This window comes from Tupaia chinensis, unplaced genomic scaffold (assembly GCF_000334495.1).
Source record: "Tupaia chinensis unplaced genomic scaffold, TupChi_1.0 Scaffold146828_1, whole genome shotgun sequence".
Taxonomy (NCBI): Eukaryota; Metazoa; Chordata; class Mammalia; order Scandentia; family Tupaiidae; genus Tupaia; species Tupaia belangeri.
This window is the reverse complement of record NW_006206682.1, coordinates 325,093-335,777: the sequence shown is the minus strand read 5'-3', so window position 1 is coordinate 335,777 and position 10,685 is coordinate 325,093. Positions and strand designations below refer to the sequence as shown.

The window sequence follows — 10,685 nt, the reverse complement described above, 5'->3', positions numbered from 1 at the left end:
CCATCCCCCCTGGGGGGTGATTTCTCGCTTTCTGTCTCTATGTCTCTCTCTGTCTGGCGAGCGCACGCGCCCTGTAGCGAAAACCTCTCCAAAAAACAAACAAACAAACAAAACCAAACAGTTTCAACCAAGAATATTATACCTGGCAAGGTTATCTTTCATATGGAAAGAAAGGATAAAAACATTCTCAGATAAATAAGACCTGAAAGAATTTGCCAATAGCAGACCCCACTCTTCAAGAAGTTATGAAAGGAGTGCTCTACCAGGAAAACTAAAGACACACAAAGAAATAAGAAAACAAAAGGCAACCAAGAAAATGATCAATTTAATGGTAGGGACAAGAAATATCAACAATAACATTGAATGTTACCTTCTAGGATTTAAACAGAAAGATTGAACCACAGTAACACTGCATATTCTACAGAAGAGAGTTTAAATTGAGGACTGAACTAATGAAATAGAATTTTATGACTTTTGAGTAAAACATTACTGATTTTTTTCTTACTATGCTTTGTTTTCTCAATTTAAACATTTAACTTTCTTCTGAGTGGTTGATAGGTTCAGCAATTTGTTAAAATATTTTTCTTGTTTGTTTCTTTAAATGGAAACATAAACTTTTCTTCCTTCCTGACCCCTCTAGAATTAGAAAATATTTGGGAGTATTTTTATTTTTTTGCAGAAATGTTATTTGTATAAGTCCAGTAATGCTTCTTACATTGAATCAGAAATTGGAAATACTCATTATTGGACAGAGTTATGACTGGAATGTCATATCTGAAGTTTCCAGGAAACTATGGAACTAAGGTGGATCTCAAGTAAGTGAACAGAAGCTCTTAGAAAGATGGCCTGGCACCATAAATAGTTCTGCCTGGCAGAGAGGATTAGAGAAGATATATGAAAAAATTTATAACGTAAAATAACCTGGACTTTTCCAGGCCAGCATTGTAATCATTAGAGATTGCAAAAGAGCAACCACACCAGAGGATTATCTTGAGAAAGATGTTGAAGGAAGAAAAAGATACTGATCTTTGCTAGCAGATGGTATATCACAGAATACTTGGTAGGAAGGGCTGAATTGAGAAGGTGTATGCCTGACTTGTGAGCTGGGCATTTGCTTCTCAACCATTTGAGTAGTAGACATGTAAATATTTTCTTAAAAATATTTAAAACCTTACTGTCTGTTGTTATAGAGTCACAAACAAAATTATATAAAATTATAAGAAATATTTTGAACATTATCTTTAAGATTCAGTATTTTGAAAATTTGAAAGTTGTTTATTAACTGATTATGGAGTATGAGCAAAAGCTTTTGATATGTGAAGTAAATGTCTGTGGAAAAATGTAAAAATAATGAAAAGAAATAAAAGAAAAAAGATATATCCATGTAATGGGGAAAAAAAAAAGAGAGAGAGAGAATATGGACTCTACAGCCAGCTCCATGGCGTAGTGGTTAAGGGAGCTGGATCCCACATGACTGACTATGGGAAATCTGGAGGAGAAGGGATTGTGTGACCATACCCCACTGGGGATGTGCTTCTCCCTCTCTCTCTCTGTCTCTCTTTCTCTCTCTGATAAACTCATGCACTCTCTGACAAAAAATAATATAGAGTGTATATATGTTATATATATATTATATATGTTATATACATATATAAGCATCTTGCCTACCCTTTCTGTGCCACAGTTTTCCAATTAGTAAAACTGGGATAGTAGAAAAACTTACTTCATAGGATCCTTATTCAGAAGTCTATGAAGTAATACATGCCCAGTGCCCAGAATAGGGCCAGGCACATAGTTACCATCTGTGTATTTATTTTTATTACATAAGTGTTATTATTTACTCCTCACAATTCTATGAAGTGTGTATTACTAGCTTGATATAGAAAACACGAACTCAGGAAGGATTGGTAGCTTCCCTAAATTCCCTTATTAAATTAAGTTTCTGGGATACCAACCCAGTCTGTCTGAATCAAAATCCCTTGATCTTTCCAATACATCACAACATTTCCTATGTTGTCAGAGAGAAAGTTACTGCTTATCCCCTCTATTAGCCAATGTAGTTATGATCTTTATATTCTCACTCTCTCATTGTGGTTTTTGATATTCCCTTTCCATCGCTATTTTGATTGCATTATCTTGTACATTTCTTGTAAGCTGCCTCAGATACCTTTTGACAATAGATGGAATAATTTTCAAATAAAATAAATATATCAAGACAAATATTCAGCATGTGTTTCTATTGCTTGAGTAAGTGCCATGTAAGTACACAGTGACTGGCAGCAAAAGTTGTGTCATTGGATTTAGTCCCAAGGAGAACATGCCAAGATTTTGGAGGAGCTCTTTTCTACAGAGAACTAAAAAAAGCAGTTGCTGAGTTAATTCTCTGCCATTGTTTTCATTGTACTGGACTTACCAACACAATTCTACAAATTATACAGAATGACAACAAGATATAAATCCAACGAATAAGAGGCTATATTTTTCTTGAAGGTCTATTGCAAAAATTGGAGGCTGAAACTGTGGTTTGGCTCACTTGATAATTGGTTGGAACTTGGATATTGATTGAGTCTAGTTCCTGCAGAGATTTTCCCTTCTTGCAAAGTAAGGAAAGTAGGTCAAAGCAGATAACATGGCTGGAATGCATAACGAGTTGCTAAGAAGAAGCTAAAATGGTTTAACAGAGACAGTGGTAAGAACTAACTTGCTGACTCATGACTGCGTGGTATGTTTGTTTTTATATCATCATCTCTGTACCTTTAGTACCAAGGATAGAGACACACACCAGCAATAATCTCCAGCTCTTTCAGTCTTTGTCATGAAGCATACAGTTTTCCCTTCCTTATGGGGGATCTTCACCTTTTATTCTTTTCTGGACAACAGCTGATTGTTTCCCTGCTGCTTCAAACCTCAGGAATCACTTTTATGAGGCTTTGGAGCTGAAGTGCACTTTCTGGGATTCTCTGAGACTGCAACTTACACCAGAGGAACTAGTCTTCTATCAAGACCTCTGAAAACATGAGTCACTAGAATCACTGTGGGAAGTTAGCATGCCAAGCATGCTGTGGCCGTCACCTTTGGCTCCAGTCTCTCAACCTCTGCCCCACTAGCCAACAGGATCTGCAAATGTTCTGACAGCTGCTACAGGTAGAGGGTCTGCTTGGGAATGACACAGACTTCATCTCAGGGAGGAGCTTCCCAACAGTCCACAGAGATTCTGCTAGCAATTTGGGAAAGATTCTCATTCTGGGGTTGCCATGAAAATCACTAGCAGAAGCTTCTTAGTTTGGGAAGACATGCAAGCCATATGGAGCAAACAAGGATGCTTTTGCTGTGCCACATGGAATGAGTCTTTCCAGAGCATCACTTTCAGGCCCTGGGGATGCCTGCTTTCCTCAGCCTGATTGCTAAAAATAAGCTTTTATATTAGGCCATCCAGAATTTTTTGGTTTACTCCACAGGGAGACTTTTTAATTTCACTCTGAAGCACTTTTATAGAGGTTCCAGGATGCTCTAGAAAAGCCATCTTTCAGTGTGATAGAAAGGGTGCTTCGATGAGATTCTGATGGAGCTACAAGTTAAAAAAAAGTTGAAGGCAACTTCATCTTAGCCTTGGCTGGTGTAACAAATTGCATAGATTGAGTGGCTTATAATGGACAGAAATTTGTTCATTGTCGTTTTGGAGGCTGGAACCAAGATCAGGGTATAGCACAGCTGGGTTCTTGTGAGGGTTCTCTTCTGGGTTGTAGACTGCCTCCTACTCGCTGCTGCTCTTGGGAGGTAAAGAGATCAAGCCAGCTCTCTCTGATCACTTCTCGTAAGGGCACTAATTGCATCATGAAGGCTTTTACCTCATGACCTAATTACCTTCCAAAGCCTCACCCCCAAAACCCATCAAATGGGAATTAGATTTTAACACACGAATTGGGAGTAGGGACACAAACTGAAAAGTTTATAACAAACCTTAACAAACCTAAATAATGAACAATGAAGCAATTGTTTTATGTTATGACAAATGTGTCAACCGAACAGAATAAAAAAAACAATAACAGAGCAGTCTCTCCATTGTTTAAAAATCTTGGATGAAATAAAAATTTATTTAATAATTACTATTTGCCAGGCAGATGCTAAGTGCTTTCCACACATTATTTCATTTAATATATGAAGCAAAATTGAAGAGAAAGGTGCTATTGTTATCTTTATTCTACAAATTAGGAAAGAAGTTTATAGAAATTAAACAATTTTCCCAGAACCACTATATTAGTTGACTTCTGCTAAGAAAACATAGTGGTTTAAGACAATAACATAAATTATTTCCCATAATATATGTTGGGTTGGCTGCAATTCTTTTGGACTGGGATAGTGTGGCTAGGTCTAGATGGCCCAGGATGGCCTCATTCACATCTCTGAGCTTCTGTGGGACAACAGCACGGCTGGGGCTCTTTTCCTGTGGTCTCTTATTCTCCCAGACAGTCCCCCACATCATTCACATGATTGTACAGAGGCAAGAAAGGCAAACCTAAAACCCCAGCACTTTTTAAGCCACTGCTGACATCATGCTGCTAATGTCCCATTGGTCAAAGTAAGTCAAATTGGGCCAATTCCTGATTTAAGGGATAAAAAAATAGATTCCATTTCTTCTTTGGGGGAGTGGGGTAATCATATTGCAAAAGAGTGTGCATGTAGTGATGGGAGGACTTTGTGGCCTTTGCAAATCTCCTAATCACATAAGCAGTAAGTGGCCACGCTGGTATTAAAATCCAAGTAATTTAATTCAAAGTCTGTACTGCCTAGACATGTTACAATGATCTTCTTTGGGTATTTTAATGCTTTGGGGCATATTTTTTTCCACTCTTATATCATGAACATGAATTACTCTGAGAATTAAGTTTAGATTTAAGGGAAACAAATGAACAAAACAAAACAAAACAAAAAAAAACACACCACAAAACAAAACAAAAAATCCCAAAAAGCTAAAAATGATTTAGCTGCTCAAAGCACTTTGAGTGAAAGATTGCTGTCATAACCACCTCATTTTTTTTTTTTTGAGAGGTTTTTGCTATAGGGCGCGTGCACTTGCCAGACAGACAGAGAGAGACAGAGAGAGACAGAGAGACAGAAAGCTAGAAGTCATCCCCCGGGGGGATGGCCGTGCTGCAATCCTTTCTCCTCCGTTCTCCTCTCAGGATCTTGGGCACACACGCACACGCGCTCGGCGTGAGCTTTAAGCCACCAGGTCCAGGACGCGAACCGTGGTCGACTACATGGGAGTCCAGTGACATAGCCATTACGCTAGCTGCTGGTCCCATAACCACCTCATTTTAACCTCTTGTCAACATGTCTTCTGGTTTGCCAGTTTCTGAGATGTTCATGAGTCACCTGCAGACTCTTAGCAGGCTCAGTACCTTCCATGAATCCCCCAGACTCCTCCCTCAGGACACGACAGAGAAGCCCTTTGATTTTCACCCTCATTTCTCTGCTATAAGACAAATCCATGTCATTTGAGCAGCTCTCTGCTGTGGAATTGTCCTGTCACCATAGGAATGCAAGGAAATAGCCACTGAACCCAAAAGGTTGTGATTGATTTGCCTCCTGCATTCACTAAGCCTTGGAAGGCTGGGTTTAGAATTAACCTTATGCTGACCAGCCCTGTGGTGCAGTGGTAACACAATGCCCTGTAATGCTGAAGCCACATAGAATGGTCTCCAGTTCATGTTCTGAGGTCTCCCTGTACACACTGGAAGTGTACTTGCACATATCCATGAGCACACTAGCTGAATCTGGGGGTAGATCACAGTATGCCTGCTAGGAGTGCCTGTTTCTTCCTTCCCACCTCTCTCTCTCATGGAAGAAATAAATAAGCTTAAAAAAATAGACTTATTATGGGTTCTTCAAGTTGTATACTGTAGATAGTAGTGGTGGCTTATGCATTTACTCATCCCTCTTCAGTTATTTATTGAGTGCTTACCAAGGGTCTGGCCCTGGGCTGGTTGCTGCAGATGCCACGGTGAATAAGATAGACTTGGCCCTGGTCTCAGGGAGCTTCCATCCTAGTGAAGGAAACAGACAACTAACAGGTGAACAGGTAACAGACAACTAACAGGTGAATAGGTAACAGACGAGACTGCTGCATAGGAGTGAGGGTGATGATGTAGAGGTCACTGTGGGAGCCACTGCATTGGGAGGTCACCGAAGGCTTCTCTCAAGAGGATGTTACAGCAGAAATGCAGGGTGAGATGAGCTTGTCTTCTGAAAAGCTGGGGACAGGGCATTCCAGGAGGGAGAAGAGCAAATGCAAGGGCCTGGGAGGCTCGTTTGCTGGAGGAGCAGGAGTCAGGTGTTGTGCTTCTATCCTCTGTTCTCCGCTGCTTCCTGTTTCAGGTGATACAACAGCTCTGTAAGAAAAAAGGACCAAATCAAGAAAAGTTCATGAAAATATGGCAGACACAAATATTATTTTTTTAGTGCAAAGTATGACTTACCATCTAAAATAGTTTTTCTTCACATATTTGACAGTTTGTGCCTTCAAAACCAGTATTGGTGAGAAAGGTGGTGATTTTTTTTTTTTTAAAGAGGTTTTTGCTATAGGGCACGTGAGCTTACAGAAAGACAAAGAGAGATAGAGAGACAGAAAGAAAGACCCCCCCGGGGGGGGGGGGGGTGGCCACACCACAATCCCTTCTCTTCCATTCTCCTCTCAGGATCTTGGGCAGGCATGTACATGCACCCGGCGTGAGTTTAAGCCACCAGATCCAGAACTCCAACCGCGATTGACTACATGGGAGTCCAGAGACATAGCCATTACCCCAACTGCTGGTCCCATTCATTTCTTGATTAAAAAACTGGTACTTTTAAGTGTGATTCTGATATATCAGTGAATACATATGGCATTAAATGGTACTGAATATATCTGTATATGATTGTCACTTAGTGATTATCTATAGTAAAATCATGAGCTATGTTTAAATTTGAAACTAATATAAAAATTATAACTTTTTTGTAAAAATTTATATTGGAAATATATATATACACACATACATACATATATACACACATATATACGCACATAATACACATACATATATACATACATATATGTATGTAATGCACATATATACATATATGTATATATACATACACTAGAAATTATATGTCCACAGTATATGTAATTTCTCAGTACTTTCCAGAGAAAGACCGGGGAGGGAGATAGGGAGAAAGCGCCCTCCAATGCAATGTGGTCATTACAATCTCTTTTCCTCAATTTCTCTATCCTCTTGGAACTTGGGGCATGCATACACATGCACCTGGCATGTTTTTCAAGCCACAGGGCTAGGATTCGAATTGCAGTGGCCATGTGAGATCTGACTCCCTTAATAGGGAGCTATGGTACCAGCCCTTAAAAGTATATTTTTTTGTTGTCTTCCTGCCTCTTATACAATTATCCTATGAAACAGTCTATCACTTCTCTTAAACATCTATGCCATGTTACTTTATCTTAGGTTTATAAAATGCCATGTATTTAATAAACATTTATTGAACACTATTCTGTGCTTAGCCCTGGGCCAGGTGTTGGGAATACAATGACAAACAGGACAGGAATACCTGTTCTTGACATGCCATCATGTGTTTCTTAGGGGAAGCTTTCTATTAGGTTGTTGGAAAAGTCATATTTTTTTTTCTTTTTTGCGTAGAAAAAGTAACCTCATGACTTTTTTTTGACAACTCTGTAATTATAGAGAGACAATTTAAAATTTGATACTCCCTTAAAATGTTCAGTTTTACAGAACTAATTCCTACAGCAGTGTATCTACAAATATGTGGTAAATAGAGAACTATGACTTTGTCACTTTTTTTGAGAGACAAAAAATAAAAACTGAAATGAACACAAACTCGTACCCAAACAAAACTTCCTTCTACACCCTGCTAGCCAAGTGATGGACTCAGGCATGGATGCTGGCAGGGTGGAGGCCAGGTTGTTTTGGATAAATGAGAGGTATCAGATGACTGTCTATAGATACTAAGCACACATGCTTGTGTGTGTGTGTGTGTGTGTGTGTGTGTGTGTGTGTGTTTCAATAAAGGCTAGACCTTTGCTAGGGCTGCTATCAAGAGTAAATAGGTTAAGAAAAAGTGCATGTTTTAATGCAAGTAAATGGAATAATACTTCATTGTCTTAAAGCTATTAACAGCTGCTATTGAGTTCATTTTTATTTGAGAAAATTTCTTGTTTTAGAGTGTTCAATGTCAAAAGAAAATCCACAATTTGCAATTAAGTAAGCCAAGGTCAGTCAGCAAAAGACAAAATAAATTTGCTTCAACAGTGTTCACGGTGACAAGAAAATCTGGCCAAACTTTATTAGAGTCAAATTCCTAGTGGTTGCCAGATGTGTAATTTCTGTAATTTTAGCCTTCGGTAAGAAATATCTCATTGCGGGTAATCACAGAATCATGGTGAAGGACAAGCACGGACATTGTGCCATGAGAGAGAGGATATTTCTTGGTAAACGGTAATGGTTTTGAACCTCAAAATGTTATATTGAGTGAAAGAAGCTGGCACGAAAGTATATATTATGTGGCTTCAATAACAGGAAGTTCAAGAGCAGGCAAACTTGATTGCTGCTGATAAAAATCAAGGAAAGGGACATGATGGAACTTTCTGGGATGATGGAAATGTTCTCGGTCTCATTTTGGATGGTGGTTACATTTTGAATCTGTGCATTTTAATGTATGTTAATTATACCTCAATTAAAAATGAATAAAACTGAACTGAACACTTCAGATCTGTGTTCTTTAATGTATGTAAATTATACCTCAATTTAAAAATGAATAAAATTACACACACACAAAGATAACTGTTAAATATAATGATGCTGAAACGTTGGTCTTTTTTTCCCTAAATCAAATTGATCCCCATGCAAATATATTGATTACTTCTGGTTTAAATGTCTTTCTTTTGCCTATTTTTCCAGTGATAATTGGATTATATGTCTTAAAACTAGTATAGTCTCACAAATTTTCTAATTATAAAGGTCTAGGCCTACCTCCTATGGACTGATACTGGTTTAGCTGAGATATCATTTATAAGTCTCTAAGTCTTAGTGTTTTCATCTGTAAAATGGAGATGATTAAATTTGTCTGAAAGTGGTGATGGGACCAAATGAGACAATGTAGTTACCATGTATGTTATAATCCTGCTGTTCTCTCATCATCAGTGGACTGGCAGTCTCAGCATCACTAGGAACTTGTTAAAAAATGTAGAAGGCGGGGCCCAGCAGATGGTGTAATGGTTAGGTCACTGGGCTCCCATGTAGTTGACTGCAGTTTGAGACCTGGACCAGGTAGCTTAAAACTCACACCAGGCACATACGTATGTGTGCCCAAAATTCCAAGAGGAGAATGGAGAAGAAGGGATTGCACCATAGTCATCCCCCTGGGGGATGTGACTCAAAAGGTGGCAAGACACTTCCACTTGGAACTTGTTTTTTCCTCCCAAAATTTGTTCCTAGTCAACCTCAGTGAAAGCTGCTGTCATCTACCCTGTTACTCAAGCCAGCAGCCATTAGGTCATCCAGGATTCTCCTTTAGTGACCACCCTAACCCTATCCAATCTATCAGCAAGTCCCATCAATCCTGTCTTTCCTGAAGTCTACCTTCAGTTTCCCTCCTCTCTCCATTTCGCTCCCACCACCATCTCATCTCTGGACTACTTTCCACTGTGGCGCCTGTCTTCCACAGCGTGCCCTTCGATCACTCTCCACTCTCCACGCTGCAGAGAAAACACAGATCACATCACACTTCCACTGAAAACCCTTCCATATGTTCCTGTTTACTTAGAATAAATTCCATGCCCCATACCTACACCTGGAGTGGACCTGCAGGTCCTGCCTAACCTGGTCCCTGTGGATTTCAGTGGGCGTATTGTGTGCCTCTTCCTGTCACTCACTGCCCAACCATGCTGCTCTTCAGTTCTTCAAGTGTGTCCCACCATGCTATGCCAATGCTGCTCTCCTGGCCTAGATCTGGCTTCATTCCTCTGAATGTTTCACGTCTTTCTATCCTTGGAGGCTTGGCTAATCCCTCAGCCCCTCAGAGGTGTCTTCCAGGCATGCCCTAGCTAAAGTTGCCCCTCTGTCAATCTCCATCTCAGCCCCTTGTTTCTCTCCCTCATGACATTTCATTACAAGTGACAGTCATTTTTTGTTTCGCCATTCTATTGATATTTTCATTTTATCTCTCCCTTTAGAATAGAAAAGTGGGACTCATATCTGTATTCACCATTTTATCTCCAGGGTCTAACTCAGTGCCTGGCAGACAGTAGATACGTAATAGATGCGTGAAATGACTGACTGACTGATTATGTGAGTGAATGAATGCACACATGAACAAACTGATTCCTTTGCATGGTCGGATAACTGCTTAATTATGGATGCTTTCTAGAATTTACCTCCTGCCAAAGCAAAAAAAAAGAAAGAAACACCTCTTTTTTTCTTTTCTTTAATTTTGTGTATGTATGTGTGTGTATTTTGAAGACAGAGTTTTATCATGCCATGATCTTCCTACCTCAGCTTGCTAAGACGCTGAGACCATAGGCAATACGCCACTGTGCATTTTTTTACCTCTTAATTCTAAACTCATCACCTTCACACCAGATCACTGAATGAATTGCAATAGTTCTCAAAAAAAAAAAA

The 10,685-nt window shown here is 39.3% G+C and overlaps 1 long non-coding RNA gene across 2 annotated transcripts in view; it reads right to left on the bottom strand.

Annotated features, from left to right (window-relative positions):
• Positions 1–10,685, bottom strand: part of LOC102486337 (uncharacterized) — a 51,040-nt gene that overhangs the window by 7,686 nt on the left and 32,669 nt on the right. For both annotated transcript variants that reach the window (XR_003548023.1, XR_337511.3), the window contains exon 3: positions 5,966–6,392. This is a non-coding gene — a long non-coding RNA (uncharacterized LOC102486337). The remainder of the gene's footprint in view (positions 1–5,965; positions 6,393–10,685) is intronic.